Source organism: Bos taurus, chromosome 5 (genome assembly GCF_002263795.3).
Source record: "Bos taurus isolate L1 Dominette 01449 registration number 42190680 breed Hereford chromosome 5, ARS-UCD2.0, whole genome shotgun sequence".
Taxonomy (NCBI): domain Eukaryota; kingdom Metazoa; phylum Chordata; class Mammalia; order Artiodactyla; family Bovidae; genus Bos; species Bos taurus.
In genome coordinates, this window is record NC_037332.1 from 26,435,876 (window position 1) to 26,451,495 (window position 15,620).

The 15,620-nt window shown below is 39.4% G+C and overlaps 1 protein-coding gene across 6 annotated transcripts in view; it reads left to right on the plus strand.

Moving 5' to 3' along the window:
• The window catches only part of ATF7 (activating transcription factor 7), a 95,226-nt gene that overhangs the window by 16,375 nt on the left and 63,231 nt on the right, over nt 1-15,620 (plus strand). The gene's annotated exons all lie outside the window — the stretch shown is intronic.

The window sequence follows — 15,620 nt, forward strand, 5'->3', positions numbered from 1 at the left end:
CTGAAAATGCACCCATTCATTGTGAACCTCTATTTGGCAGAGCCTATTTTGGATTTTGTAAATAAGAAAAAAATAGTTTCTTTTGTTTGTTGACCCAGAAACTCATTGTTAGCAGCTAAGGCAAATACCTGTCCAGGAAAGACAAATCCAACACAGAACCCAAGCTCTCACAGCAACATATAAACACAGGATTTCTCAGCCATTTTCCCTGTCTGATGCCGTTAGATGCCTCCTGTGTGTTAGCTGCCGTGTCATGGTTTATGTGAATATCATTATATATCAAACAGTTTTTCATCATGTACTTTTTAAATAATTTTGTTGAAACTGCCTTTTTTTTTTTCATTTTTTTATTCAATACCTTCTTAACTCTTATTCCTAGACCCTCCCCTTCTGCCATGTTCCATAAAGGATGAAGAAAGGAATACAAAGAAAGTCTTACCAAGAAAGTTTTATTTCCCTCATGAGTTGATTTTCTGGAGCCTGAAGGGTTGAATTTCTGTTCAGTTAGGAATATGTCCAGAGTTTCCCTGGTAGCTAGATTATAAAGAATCTGCCTGCAGTGCAGGAGACCCGGGTTCAATCCCTGGGTCGGGAAGATCCCCTGGAGAAGGAAATGGCAACCCACTCCAGTATTCTTGCCTGGTGAATCCCATGGATGGAGGAGCCTGGTGGGCTACAGTTCATGGGGTCACAGAGTCAGACACGACTGAGCGACTAACACACACACACACAGGAATATGTCATGTGACTGTCCAGTGACACTTACAGGTAGTATGTGAGATTGCAGACTAGTTCTATTAAACATTGTAAATACTTTAGAGAAGTATAAAAAGAAAAGAGTTAAGTTCCAGAGATTCCTAAGAATTAGAATATGAGAGCGGGATGGGGTGGATTGATAACAAGAAACAGTCAGAAGGGCGATTCCAGATTCCAATAAATGCTAAAAATTTCATAAAAGACTAAGAAAACCCAATATACTCTTGAGTATTTATCATTGTAAGGTTTATATAGATATATATAATTTTTTTTCAATAGAAGCCACTTGGAAAATTAGAGTAAATTTGTTTCACTTTTCAGATGGCCTTATTGAAGTACACACCTAAATTTGATTTATCCAAATTTTTGTGTGTGAATTTGTTGGTAATTGTACTTACTGTGACTCCCATGATTGAAACCTGGTACCTTTTTTTTTTCAATACTTCTCTCACTTTAAGAGTCTGCACTTTTGATGAAAAGATTTTTCTTCACTGACTGTTTAAGCTGCTCAGTGCCCCCACTTAGATGTTGTATGCTTAGACTACCCAGACAAGGACTTAAATAAATAAAAATGGAAGATAAAAATAAAGGAATACATAGGAAGAGCATCTCTTAAACTCTCTAAGAAAGAAAATATAGCAGTAGGGTTTCTTCAGGCTGTCTCATCAGAAAAAAAGTAGTTTTCACTGAGATTTGTGAGATCCCAGAAGGGTTTTGTTTTTGTTTTGCATTATTTTTGAACTAGAGGTAGGAAAACAGAGACTCTTTACTTTAGTTCTTTCTTGTGTTGTCGGGTTCTGTTTACCATAAGCCTTTTCCTTCTCTTACTCCTCCTTCCCATTTCTGAAATTGTTTGTTGGTATTTGGGTTATTAGGATTCCTGTAACCTCTGGCATAGGTTCTGAAGGCTTTTTTTTCCCCTCAGTGAATGTCGAACTGAGGGAGATTGCTACCTTCTTTTGGATTCGAGTTACTTGTTTCATAGAAAAAAAAGATAAAAAGCTGTAACTTAAGGCTTTGGGGTAGCGTGATTCATCCTTTACCTCCTTTGCATGTCCAAAGCCTTATAATCATGTGAGACTGCAGTTCTTTAGTTATGTTTAGTCTCCTTTCAAGTTTCCCCCAATATCTAGTAATAACTCTAGAGAGGTCTCTATAAGATTTACTGTGATTACTTTATGTTATATAAAATAGTGAAAATCTGGCAGAGAAGATAAATTTGGTAAAGTGAACTACCCTTGGCTTGTTGTTCCAGCTTCCTTATATGCCCTGAAAACGGTTTCATTCTGGAGCCTCCTTGAGGCCTTCAAGTCTATTTATAATCGATCATCATTGATTCAAAGTCGTTACTCCAGAAATGGAAGAATAATAAAAAGGTTATATAAGTCCCAGGAGAGGTAATAAGGACCATGGTAATTTACGCAAGGCATGTTTACTACTCAGCAACCATAGAAACCTCAAAAATCAGTGGCTTCTACCAGTTAGAGGAAGCAGGAATGAAAGCAAATTATATTTCAAGAGATCTATGCATAAAGCAAAACCTGTAGGAATCTTGTAATTATTTACATATTTGTTCTCTGCCCAGGTTTTACCCTGTATACCCCTAAACTCAGAAATCATCTTACACTTTAATATTAAGGGGAGGTGAAAGGAAAATTCACCTAAAATAGACTAGCGGATTATGCTGTCCACCATATAATCAAAACCACCGGGCCTTCAATGGATACGTAAACATGTTTTGGTTGCTAGGTCTTTAATGGCTGTTATTTTTGGATTCTGTTCATGATCCACTTCCCAACAGTAAGTCTGATGTGACACAGCTGAGTTCTAAATACGCTACATGTACTTTTTAAAAAAAGATGGTTGCTGAAGGTTGTGTTCTTTGCATTCTTATCTGAAAAGACAGGTGATCGGGTTTTCTGAGCTCTCTTATTCCTCTTCTCCTGTAGTCTCTGTTTCCCCTGAGCCCTCATCACCCTCAGGAAGAGGAACTTGGGGAAAGTAATATCCCTGCTAATATCTCTGTCTGGAATGTGGTAACAGTAATAGTTAGTAGAACTGCCTTTAGAGAATGGGTTAGTGTTGTTAAGGCAACAGAGCCCCAGATACTACTCTGTGGTAAACGGCTGGTTGAATTTGAGGTGTATGGGTCTTAGAAATGTTTATAAGATAGCATCTATTTAAAAATTCTGTAACTGTAAATAGCTTTGCCTCTGTGTTATTAAAATAATAGGAATACAGTTTGATTCTAAATCTAGGAAGTCATACGTTTTTAAAGCTTTGAGGGGCACTTTTACTTGAAAGTGGATTATAAAATTGTTCTTATTGCATGTGGAAGCAGGAAAAATTACTACTGTGTCTGTGTCAGTAATCTTGAATTTGAGGTGTTACTTCACGTGGATACGGTTAGATAACCTAACCTTTTGGATACTTTCTGTCCACGACTTTTTTTTTTCTTTCCCATGGCTGTGGGATTTTAGTTCCCCAACCAGAGATTGAACTTGGGCTCTTGGCACTGAAAGAACGGAGTCCTAACCACTGGATGCCAGGTAGTTCCTAGTCCGATTTTTTTACCAAGTGTCAACAATTTCTATATTCCTATACCTCCCTCTCAGGCACATGGCACTGGTTTGCAGTACAAATTATGCAGATTTAAGTAGCCTTTCCGGTTACCATAATCAAGTCTTTGAGCTGGTTGTATAAGCTTTTTACTTAGAATGTCTATTTCCTTAAGAACAGGAACACATTTCCTCTGAGAAGATACTATTAATGGACAATTAGTATCATCCCATTATTAGCCATTGAGAAAGGTTTCTATCATAACCACTCAGTATCAATTTTGTCCTTTAAAGGAAAAATGCTTTGATTGTTTCTCTGTCAGTTGTGACCCTGAGGAGCTGTATTTTTTTTCCCCCTTGAGGATATCTACTACCAGATCTTTTCTTCTCCCAGAGAACATTTAGGTACAGGTTGAGATTCTGTTCATATCTTTCTGAGACATGAAATGTATAACTAGCTCATAGACCTCCAGGGCTTGCTTTCCCTTCCTGAGGCCAAGGGTAGCAGTAGAGCCTTAGTTGTGGTGGGATGGAGGGCTGCTTCTTTACCTCCTTATCTTGTCGTATAATAGGAATAATGTTTATGGTGCTGTAGTCCTGGCTTCACTTGGCATTTAACCAACCTCCAGTGCTGTTTATTGCTTTGTATCCTCTGCCTCCATGAACATTATCCCTTAAATCTCTATTGCTTTGTAATATATGAGGCAACAAATAGCTTCTATGATTGGTTAAATGCTGGCATGCTACAAAGGTGTGTATTTTATTGCCTATATAACCCACATCTATAGAGATTATTCCTGTTATCCCAGCCCTCCCATTAAGTGGGCCCTACTGGTACTATGGGACTCTGGATTTTTAATTCTGTCCCTTTGGCAAGTTTTCCTATTAACTGGCATTGGCACAAAAGAAAAGCAGGGAAGAATGACTGGTGCTGTTACTAATTCTTTATGTTAGAGGAGCATCTTGAATTAGAGAATAATATAGGAAAAAATGGCTCTGGTACATAAATACCATTTGTGGTGATATGTGCTATCTTTACATGCTTCGACAGGTGAGGACGGTTTCAGGCAAACAAATAAGCCTTTTTTTCTCACCCCCTGCCAAGAGTTTAAAAAAATTCAAATTTTTATTTAATAATTCATATTTCATTCAATAATTCATCCAGTTCCCATCTGGTAAGAGTGCCTGCATGCTGTCAGGCTGCTGAAAATACACTGCATTATACACAATTAGGCCAAATGCTAACCTTGTTTTTTGTAATAATATGTTGATTTTGCAGTAACTTTCAGTCCACTCTGAGAATGCTGCAGTTTTATGTAATCTTGTAATAGAAGTAGACCACTGTTATACATAGTAAAGAAGAAAACTGGGACTGGGATGAAAAAAATGTAGACATGTTAAGAGCAAGAAATTAAACCCTAGTTTTTTCATGTCAGATCTGGCACTCTTGACACTTGCCCTTAGAAACAAGTGGTTGGTTATTTTAGTTTTTTGTGTTGTATTTGTTATTATGTTACTAAGAGCATAGTAGGTTAAAAGCATCCCTGTTCCAGTGTGCCAAAAAGAGAGACTGTTGTATGAACCTAATTGGAGCTATATTCAAGAAATTAAGGTGAAAATTTTCAGTTACTCACTCTTGTTTTTCCTTGGATATGACTTAATATTTGGAATGGGAGCCCAGAAACTGTTCTCTGAATATTCCTGGTGGAAAAAAATCCTCTATCTTTGCATCTCAGTTCATCCGTAGTCAGGAGAAGGGGCTCTTTCCTAGTCCCTTCTTTTACAAACTGCTGAGTTTATATACTGCCTTCTAGATCGGAGAGCCTGTCTTTCATTCATCCCTCTTTTGCCACCCCTGCAAAACCACATACGTATTGCTAGGCTGTTAACTTACAAGATATTGTCAGCATTATATAGAATTCTTCATTCTTTTATCAAATACCCCTCCAGCTAATGAGGCAGATTGAAGAACAGTCAGTGTGCTCCCTCTGTCTGGTTAGCATGTTTCTTTAATGCAGATTGACTTGCTCAGCAGTTGCATTTTGTCTGAAACCCTTGTTAAGGCCTACCCGGTATGTGGATTCATAACACATCTGTGTGTACATCTACAGTGCTGTATAAATAATAATAAGTAATCACCAGATGGCCTATAACTGCTCCTCTGGACCCGCTGGGTCTCTTGAAGCTGTTAGGAGAGTCTTCTGGCGTTTTGCTGGAGAAAACTTGTCATAGATTTATTTCTAAAAAAATTCAAACTCACAACTGGGTGTTTAGGACTAGCTATTGCTGTCTGTGTTGTAAATATTTAACAGGCTTTGTACAATGACAAGTAAAAGCGCCATTACTAACCACGCACAGTGGCTGTGGAGCTCTTCTTCCCTCCCAGCCATTTAGAAAGGAAACAAAATGCTGATAAATTGTGCATTATGAACAAGGTGCAAGAGATGTTCTTTGAATGCTTTTTCATAGGAGAAGAAAGAGAACTTCAGTGTTCTGCTCAAAGGGTGTAACTGGGCAAACTTAAGCTTTTTAACTTTATGCTGGTGACTTAAATGAAACAAAATGCCCCTTTTAAATTGGACTTTATAATACAAGAAAAGCCCCTTCAGCTGAAGTTTGGTCATGGCCAGGTTTCAGTCTTAATTGTCTTTATAACTAAGTGATAAATCCCTTTGAAAAAGTTATAGTTGCAAGTGTTAGTAAATGCTTAGCATTTAGCTAAAATTTTAGACTTTGGGTTATGGCTAAAATTTAAGGCATATGTTGTTTGTCCATATTATTTATAGAGCAAAACATTTTAATTTTTATCCTCTTCGTTTTTCTAAAAAGGGTTATGTATTTTGTTTGGGGGAACATATTATTCTGGTTTAGCCTGCTTATAATTTTCTATTCTATATCTTGTCATTACTAGTCTCCTTCCTCCAGTATCTGTTCTAGGGTCCTTGCTCAGTACAATAATGCATGTTTTTGAAAACCAAAATAAAACTAATTACCTCTAAACATTAATGTTTTTAACCTTGTCTTACCATAAGGTAACATAAAAAAGGTTTTTTTTAAATTGGGTATCTTTTAACTCTTCAGCTTAATTTTCTTTTGTCTATTTAACCACAGAGGGAAGTCCTATAAATTATCACACGTGGCTGTTACATCCCAGTTAGGATATATAGAAAGCTTTTCTCTTTTAAAAATCTCATCTCGAAGAAGTGACATACAAATTGTGAGTGAGAAATGCTGCTATCAATAGTTTATTGTAGATAGATTTTGCTTTTTAAGTCTTCACATAAAATTATCAGGTTAAGGAAAGGATTTCAAGAAGGAAAGCATCATGGAGAAAAGATGGAAGTTTGGGGATTTATCTCTTAGTGTTTTTACTTTCAAGTTTATTTGTGCAGTGAAACATGCTACCTAAGATTGTGCTTTGGTAAGAATCTGGACTATTTGCAATTGTCATGTGAAAGTACAGAGGGAATGAGAATGAACTTTGTGAAATTAGCCCATTCCCAGTCTGGCACGCCATGTGCCCTGTGTGGCTGCCGATTCTGCTGGCAGATTGAAGAGCTGAACCAACTTCTGCTCTAAAGACTAAAATTGCCAGCCATCATTCCAGCTTTTAAATCTTCTTGTTCCCATTAATGATGTCAGAATTGGGACACACCTGGTCCTGTCTTTAGATCCCAGGTGAAATTTGCAATTCCTTGGATTGGAAGGAGAGAGTTCTTCCTTTTTTGCCTTTGAAAAACTTAAGGAGCTCTGCAAGGAAAGTCAGCAGAATAAATGTGCAGCTTTGCTGTGTCCTTTGAGTCATTGTAGAAAGCTGAGTACTCTGTTCGGCATTCAGCAGATTGGCTGTCAGTGTTGCAGCTCTGCTTATCAAATACATAATCTCTCTGAGAGCCGTTTATGTTATTCCGGAGAGAATCATCCAATGGCAAAAGGAACACCTCTTTTCTCCTCCCAAGGGTCAGATCCTCTTTCTATACTGGTCAATTACCCCTTGATTTTTCCTGAAAAATACCTCAAGCTACTATAAAGATTGGCACCAGCACAGGCTGCAGACTCAGTTACAGTGACGAGCTCTGATTTCTTAGCCACAGGGAGAGACATCAGGGTGACACTCATAAGTATGCCAGAGGCTTAATGGTGGTGGTTTTTCTGCTGAGTATCTCAGTCCTCTGTATAAGCTTGGCTTCTCTTCTCTCTCTCTGAGGGAGATAACATTTGCTTTAGTGTTTTGCACACCAGTCACTATGAAAGTGCTGCAAGAGTTGTCTTTCTCAAGTCTCTTCCTTGTCTTTAGTTATTGTCCTCTCCAGTTTGAAATCAAGCCCTATAGTCTTAATTTTTTTATGTTTTTGCCTTCCTCTTTTACTGCTTATCTTGGCTCTTATTAGCCATTGTACCTGACAGGGATTATTAACCAATGTTTCCTCTAATTAAGAAAAATAAATAGGCTTTATTTTTTTAGAGCAGTTTTATATTTACAGAAAAATTGAGAAGAGAGTAAGCATATACCCCCACCTTGTTCCACCCCCAGCTTTCCACATCTTGTATTAGTGGGGTAGATTTGTTACAACTAATGAGCCAATATTGATACATTCTTATTTAACCAAAGTTCAGAGTTTACATTAGGGTTTTGACAAATATATAATAACATGTATCTTCCATTTACCATGTCAAATAGAATAGTTTCACTGCCCTAAAAAACCCGTTATTCCACCTATTGATCCACTACCCCATCTCAGACTCTGCTAATTACTGATTGTTTTACTGTCTTCATGTCAAAGTGAAAATGTGTAAGTGTTAGTCGCTCAGCCCTGTCTTACTCTTTCGAACCCCATGGACTGTAGCCCGCCAAGCTCCTCTGTCCGTGGAGTTCTCCAGCAGGTATATTGGAGGGGTAGCCTTTCGCTTCTCCAGGTGATCTTCCCAGCCCAGGGATCGAACCCAGGTCATCTGCATTGCAGGCAGACTCTTTACCGTCTAAGCCCAGAATATCGTATAGAATCACGCCTTCCTCTGATTTTTTTTTTTTTTTTGAAGTCGTGAGCAGATAACCATATAATTTGGAATAGCTGGGAAATGGAGGAGAGAAGATTAAGCCATGTCAAGTCATAGCTCTGAGGTCTTTCTCAAAGTACAAGAATCAAATCTAGGGAGCTTTACATGGCCAGCTGTACTGGGAGTCTCTCTGATGTTCAAGACTTGGCTTGCCTGGTGACATATTTACTGATTCTACGTATTGGGAACAAGAACTGGATGAACGCTGAATGGACTGTTTGGGGAGTCAAAGTATTAGGGCTGGGCAAGGTGAGAGGAAGTAAAACCTATGATTCCTTTTCATTTGTTGAAGCTGAGAGCAATAAAGTCTCTCCTCTCCCATTGGCAGCCTTATTTGTGATTGAAAAAAATCAGTGTAAATAAACTCCTGTACTTTTAAATTAATTATTCATGTAAGTAAATATTATTTTAAAAAATGGGAGCTGACAATCACACTTAGTTTAACAAACACAGTTGTAATATTGGCTACATAAAGTAATAAAGTGAAAGTCACTAAGTCGTGTCCGACTCTTTGTGACCCCATAGACTATACAGTCCATGGAATTCTCCAGGCCAGAATACTGGAGTGGGTAGCCTTTCCCTTCTCCAGGGGTACCCAACCCAGGGATCAAACCTAGGTCTCCCACATTGCAGGCGGATTCTTTTACCAGCTGAGCCAGAAGGGAAGCCCACATAAGGTAATAGATGTTTTTATTTGGGTTAAGGTTTAGTAGATGAGAACTGGCTTCCGTGGTGGTGCTAGTGGTAAAGAACTCGCCTGCCAATTCAGGAAATATAAGAGATGTGGGTTCAATCCCTGCGTCAGGGAGATCCCCTGGATTAGGAAATGGCAACCCACTCCAGTATTCTTCCCTAGAAAATCCCATGGACAGAGGAACCCAACCAGCTACAGTCCATGGGGCCACAAAGAGTCACAAAGACACGACAGAGCAGATGAGAACTGGCTTAGGAGGAATGGCCCCTGAGCAAAGGAGACGTGGCAACTTATGAGGATGTCAAAAACAAACAGATTTACTTGTTAGCTTTGTTTGGGCTATCTTGACTTCCTTCTGCTAGATACTAGTTGAGAAGTAAAAATTGTGTGTGGGGGATGTGGGGGGGTCATGATGCATGGCTTGCAGAGTCTTAGTTCCTCAACCAGGGATTGAACCCTGGCCCCAGCAATGATAGCACCAAGTCCTAGCCACTGGACTGCCAGGGAATTCCCAAGAAGTATAAATCTTAAGGCTTCCCTGGTGGCCTTAGTCAATAAAGAATCTGCCTGCAATGCTGGAGACCTGGGTTTGATCCTTGGGCTGGGAAGATCCGTTGGAGAAGAAAATGGCAACCCACTCCAGTATTCTTGCCTGAAAAATCCCATGGACAAAGGAGCCTGGCAGGCTATAGTCCATGGACTTGCAAGGAGTTGGACACGACTTAGTGACTAAACCACCACCACCATAAATTTTAAGGGCACCAATAAACATTAGAAACAACTTAATTCTTTTTTGATAGAGACATTTCCTGCTTGTCCTGGTTTGGAAATTTTATTTCTTATTACTGCTACTGCTACTGCTAAGTCACTTCAGTCATGTCCGACTCTGTGTGACCCCATAGATGGCAGCCCACCAGGCTCCCCTGTCCCTGGGATTCTCCAGGCAAGAACACTGGAGTGGGTTGCCATTTCCTTCTCCAATGCATGAAAGTGAAAAGTGAAAGGGAAGTCACCTAGTCGTGTCTGACTCTTAGTGATCCCATGGACTGCAGCCTACCAGGCTCCTCCGTCCATGGGATTTTCCAGGCGAGAGTACTGGAGTGGGCTGCCATTGCCTTATTTATTTTGGCTGTGCCTCCAGGCTTGCAGGATGTTAATTCCCTGACCAGGAATTGAACCTGTGTCCTTGGCAGGGAAAGCGTGGAATCCTAACCACTGGACCACTAGGGAATTCCCATGGACATTTTAGATTGATAAAATATGGGAGAAATGGAGTGACATGATTTCTTTAGTTCTGGGATTCAAGTTTCCTGTCACTTAGAATGTTAACTCCATAGTATTAGGTAAGATCTCTTTTCATAGAGATACTAACTCTTTACCTTTTAGATTTGGCTATATATGAGATTCATTCTTGGCCTCTGCTGCTGCTGCTAAGTTGCTTCAGTCGTGTCCGACTCTGTGCGACCCCATAGACAGCAGCCCAGCAGGCTCCCCCGTCCCTGGGATTCTCCAGGCAAGAACACTGGAGTGGGTTGCCATTGCCTTCTCCAATGCATGAAAGTGAAAAGTGAAAGTGAAGTCACTCAGTCCGACTCCTAGCGACCCCATGAACTGCAGCCCACCATGCTCCTCCATCCATGGGACTTGCCAGGCAAGAGTACTGGAGTGGGGTGCCATTGCCCTCTCTGATTCTTGGCCTCAGTACTTACTTAATTTGCTTACTTGTTGAACTGAGATGACTTAATGGTAAAAATGAACACTAACCTAGGGTAGGCTCTATAGAATAATGTTTAGAGTTAACATCAGTTAGTGCAGACCAACATTGTATGTATGCATACATACATCTACAACTTAGAGGAAATATTGTGTTTATATAATGTACAGGAATTATGTGGAGATCATATGGGGGAAATGGGAGAGAAGAAAAGCAAAGAAAATGGTTTAACTTTATCCATGTCTAATAACAGCAGAATAATAATAACTAAAGCTAACTGAGCTCTTACATACTGTGCAGAAGTAGTTTACAGATATTATTTTATTTAGCCTAGAAATCCCCTGAGGGACAGTATAATATTATCTTCATTTTACAATACAGAGGAGAAAATTAAGGCTCAGAGAAGTTAAATAACTTGTACAAGGTCATATAGTACTTTGTGATGGACCTATAAGGCCAGACAGACTTCAGACCACTTTTTCTAGGGTAAATTGCTGCCTTATTCTTTCCCATAAACATGTAAATATGCACACCTAGCACAGAACAAGAAAAGAAGTGGTGGGGTTTTTTGCACTGCTCCAAATGCAGTCTCTTAAGTTTAAGTCCTAGCTGTAGTTTGTTACTGATCTAGACAGACATCTGGCTGCCATACCAGAGAGAGCTGGATCAACAGCTGAGCTCTGCCTGTATGAAGAGATAAGAGTTCTTACTAAAATGAAGAGCCATCTATGCAACTGCCACAGCCTTATTAATCTGCATTTTTTTATCTGCCTGGGAATGCTGCTGAGATGTATCTAACTCTCTGTGAGGCAAACAGCCACTGTTTAGTAGCAGGGGCATGATTTTAGGATGGGCAAGAAAACCAATTCTTGACTAACCAGAAATGTAGATAGAACTAGAAAACTGTGACCTAAAAACCATAGCTTCAGCCTTCCCCACTAATAGGCCCAAAGATACACTGTGGTGTCATCTTTGTGAATCGTAGACTTAGTCACTTCCTGTTTTATATTCCCTTCTTTCCCTTCTTAGTTTTATGGCTGTAAGATGCAGAGGATGGTATCTGGGTGTCTTGCTTTATATAGTGCCATGTAGCAGTGGGGCTTTTGTTATTGTGGCTGTAATACTGATTGGTAGCAAGAGGAAACATGACTAAGGTGGAATTACAGTTTGATTTGGAGTGTATTACCAGTGTAGTATCAGTCAGTAAAGAATCTGCCTGCAGTACCGGAGACCCGGGTTCGAACCCTGGGTTGGGAAGATCCCCTGGAGAAGGAAATGGCAACCCACTCCAGTGTCCTTGCCTGGAAAATCACATGGACAGTGGAGCCTGGCGGGCTGCAGTCCTGGGGTCGCCAAGAGTCGGGCACGACTGAGCGACTAATACTTACTTGCCAGTGTAGCGAGATATGTGATCTGCCTAGTGGTTGATAGTGCATTTATTTTCTGACTTTCTGGAGGTATGATTGCATGGAAGGTCTTAACTTGTTGACTAATAGAATTCGTCTCCACTCAGATCTCACATTCTTTCCTTCTTTGACTTCGTAACACTTCCATGGATCTACTTTCTCCTTTTCTCTTATGAACTGTGGTGTGTTGATGCAGTGGACATTTTATCATTGGAAGTGGAATCACATAACCAAGTAGATACATGGAAATATTTATGTGAAATAATTTGTGATTTAAAAAATATGTACATGAACACATAAAGGATCAAAAGAGATTGGAGAGTCTTATCAGATCAGATCAGATCAGATCAGTCGCTCAGTCGTGTCCGACTCTATAGTTGATGTTTTTAGCAAAGGTATTCTTTGTATGTTTTGTCTGAATGTCTTCATCCTTTACTGGAAAGTTGCTTAAAATGTACATTTCCTTCTTGATTCTGATAGTGATTCATTATATAACTGTGGACTGTGTGAAACTAATTCTACATTCAGCTGCAGGATATGTCTGACTGGAGTCTTTTCTTTTCTACCTCTGACAATGAAGTCAAATTCTTGGCTTCAGAGCTGAGAAAGCCTTCCTTATTGGGCAAGGTCACAAACTATCAAAATGATAACTCTGGATGTCCAGAGATCTCATTTGTTTATTTTGTTGGATACCTCTGACAATGCACACACAAGTTGTGTGCATGTGTGTGTGTGTCTGTCTGTCTGTCTGTCTCCTGCCAAGAGTTTCTGTAAAATTGTAAATACAAAGGAGAGGTGATTCAGAGCAACAACCTATCAAACAGAAACTGCAAACTTGGCTCCTAAGAGGTTATCAGGTAGACAGTGACAGCTTAGCAGGATAGATGATTTTTTTTTTTTTTTTTAAAGAAAAAGGCCCTACATTTTAATGCTAACCTCAGTTACCTCCTTTTTGTATCTCCATTCTTAAGCTTACTGACGAAAACAACAACAGCAACAAAAATCTTTCACTGCCATAGGTTATTTGACTCAAGTGAAGAGAGTTGTTGAGATTGTTTTAAAGATCTGTTGTGGTGTGTAGGTGGAGATAACTGTATAATACCAGAGTGGGCAAATAATATTACAGACATTTGTCAGTTAAGTGAGCATCATTTTTTTTTTTTTTACATGGTGGCAATCTGTGTGCATTAATTTTTTTCACTGTGTTAACGTTTATTCAGTTTCAGGTATTTCTTGGGATTAAGGAAGAGACTGCAGTCCACTTAAACGGTGTTGAAAGGGAACAGTAAAAGTAGTTACTCTAAAATTTTCTGGGGTCTAGATGTCTACATATGTTCTCTAAGGCATCATGTTAGATTCAGTAATTTGCCTATTCCCTCTTCAGTCTTTCTTTTCCTCCCTTTTAATTTTTACCTAGATAATTGCAAAAGTGAAAAGGGGAGACTATTTCATCATTCTTTTAATTTTACTTTATATGCATTTAAAGCTACAGCCAGACAGGGCTTCTTGGAGGCTTGTACTTTCAGTTATGCATGTGACTGCTCAGAGGAGAGAGTTGTGTGCAGCTCTATGTATGAGCACGTATAGCAGCTCATGGCAGAGCAGTGGTTAAAGGTTTGAACATATTGTACCTTGCAGTCCTAAGGGAGGCATTTTACTCCTCCATAGACAATAATCGGCTTGTCAGAGTCGAATGGCTTTTTGTTTTTTCTTTATCTAGTAAAATGCAGTGGGCTAAGCCTTTCTGGGAAGCAATTTCTTCCTCCACCACATGGACAGAAGGTCGTGGATGCTGTCTCTGAAACAAAGGGGAAGTGGTGATAGAAAAATCAGTGGCTAGGGCATAATTAGATTGGAGCTCTGTCACAGACACAACAGTTCTTGTTTGAAAGCTGGACTTTCTGCTATACCATGCTTTTCTGTCTTCACATTTGAAATACAAGCAATGAGTATTCATTCTACTTCAGGCTTAATTTTTCAGGCTCTTTTCTAAGCACTCTGAGAATAAACTTGGAACAATTTACTTTTCTTGGTGGTTTCCAAAAATGTTTAAGATTGCTTTCCAGCAAAATTGAGAGGACGGTACAGCGATTCCCCATATACTCCCTGCTTCCCTACAGACGTAGCCTTTCCTGTGGTCAGCACGCCCCACCAGAGTGGCATATTTGTTTCAACTAATGAACCTCCACTGACACGCCATAATCACCCAAAGTCCACAGCTCACCTAAGAGTTCACTCTTGGTGTGCATTTGATGGGTTTGGAAAATATATAATGACATATAGTCATCATTATATTATCACACAGAATAGTTTCACTGCCATAAAAATCCTCTGTGCTCCACCTATTCATTTTCCCCTCATCCCCCCCACCACTCCAAGCAACCACTGTCTTTTTGCTGTCTCCATAGCTGTGCCTTTTCCAAAAAGCCACATAGCTGGAATCATATAGTATGTAGGTTTTTTCAGATTGCCATCTTTTACTTAAAATGCTTAAGATTCCTTCATGTCTTTCCATGGCTTGGTACCTCAATTCTTTTTAGCAATGAGTAATAGTCCTTTGTCTGGATGTACCACAGTTTATTTATCCATTAACCTACTGAAGGATATCTTGGTTGCTTCCAAGTCATGGCAGTTGTGAATAAAGCTGCTGTAAAAATCCATGTGCAGGTTTTTGTGTGGATGTAAGTTTTCAAGAGACTGCCAAATTGTCTTCCAAAGTGACTCTGTCCCTTTTCATTCCCACCAGCAATGAATGAGAGTTCCTTTTGCGTCACACCCTTGTCAGTATTTGGTGTTGTCAGTGATCCAGATTTGGGCCAGTAATATAGATGTGTGGTGGTATACGCTTGTTGTTTTAATTTGCATTTTGCTGACGTCATACGATGTGCAACATCTCTTTATAGGTTTTTTGTTTGCTATCTGTATATCTTTGGTGAGATGTCTGTTAAGGTCTTTGGCCTGTTTTTTAATTTGGTTGTTTGTTTCCTTATTATTGAGTTTTTGTTTGTTTGTTTTTTGCTGCACTGAGCAGCATGTGAGATCTTAGTTCCCCAACCAGAGATCAAACCCACACCCCCTGCAGTGGAAGTGCAGAGTCCTAACCACTGGGCCAATAGGGAAGCCCCATCCTTATTGTTGAGATTTAAGAGTTCTATATGTATGATAGCAGTCCTTTATCAAATGTGTCTTTTGCAAATACTTTCTCTCAGCTGAAGCTTTCCTTCTCATTCTCTTGACATTGTTTTTCACAGAACACAAGTTTTTATTTAACAAAGTCCAACTTATCAATTATTCCTTTCATTGATCATGCCTTTGATGTTACCTCTAAAGTCATTGCCAAACCCAAGATTATACTAGGTTTTTTCCTATGTTATCTTTTGGGAGTTTTATAGTTTTGTGTTTCACATTTATGTTTATGATCCATTCTGAATTAG